The 852-nt window shown below is 43.8% G+C and overlaps 1 non-coding gene across 1 annotated transcript; it reads left to right on the plus strand.

Annotated features, from left to right (window-relative positions):
• Window positions 1–559: 559 nt before the first annotated feature.
• Window positions 560–634, plus strand: Trnas-cga. The gene has a single exon. It is a non-coding gene; the product is annotated as a tRNA-Ser (tRNA).
• Window positions 635–852: the final 218 nt, after the last annotated feature.

The following is an 852-nucleotide window of genomic DNA, read 5'->3' on the forward strand; positions in this document are numbered from 1 at the left end:
TCACCACATATTACGAATATGACAAAGTACGCCTGGTAGCACCACAAGACGCAGGACGACAGCCACGGCCATTTCTTAGTCCACCACAGTGGAAGTATCAGGTGTGCCTGGAGTAAGGAAAACGTTTGTTTTACGTCATTCACTAGACACTTCGGATTTTTGTGATGCATACAGATTATAAACAAGGAACTATTTCATTGGCCGGCCGATGTGGCCGAGGGGTTCTAGGCGCTACAGTCTGGAACCGCGCGACCGCTACGGTCGCAGGTTCGAATCCTGCCTCGGGCATGGATGTGTGTGATGTCCTTAGGTTAGTTGGGTTTAAGTAGTTCTAAGTTCTAGGGGACTGATGACCTCAGCAGTTAAGTCCCATAGTGCTCAGAGCCATTTGAACCATTTGAACTATTTCATTGTTAGGAGAATATACATTATTCAGAAGTTATCGAAAAACTGTGCTACAGGCACTGTTATAAAATATTTAATGCCAACAAATTAAACTCCCGACTGATGGAAGTCGTCTGTATTGTAACTTCATACAGAAACTTCTCACAGCTTTGAGGCCGGGGCGTAGCTCAGTTGGTAGAGCACTTGCCCTCGAAAGGCAAAGGTCCCGAGTTCGAGTCTTGGTCCGGCACACAGTTTTAATCTGCCAGGAAGTTTCATATCAGCGCACACTCCGCTGTAGAGTGAAAATTTCAATCTAGTAACTTCATACAGTGTTGATGTTCTTTCTTCTGCTAGTCACTTGTGTAACAATTACATCTGCAACAATTTAGCTGTCGATATGAACTGCAAGTTATTCAAAACATTAACGATTTGAGACATGTTCGGTATGGCTTAAGTGCTTAAAAT

This window comes from Schistocerca americana, chromosome X (assembly GCF_021461395.2).
Source record: "Schistocerca americana isolate TAMUIC-IGC-003095 chromosome X, iqSchAmer2.1, whole genome shotgun sequence".
In the NCBI taxonomy this organism is placed as follows: Eukaryota; Metazoa; Arthropoda; class Insecta; order Orthoptera; family Acrididae; genus Schistocerca; species Schistocerca americana.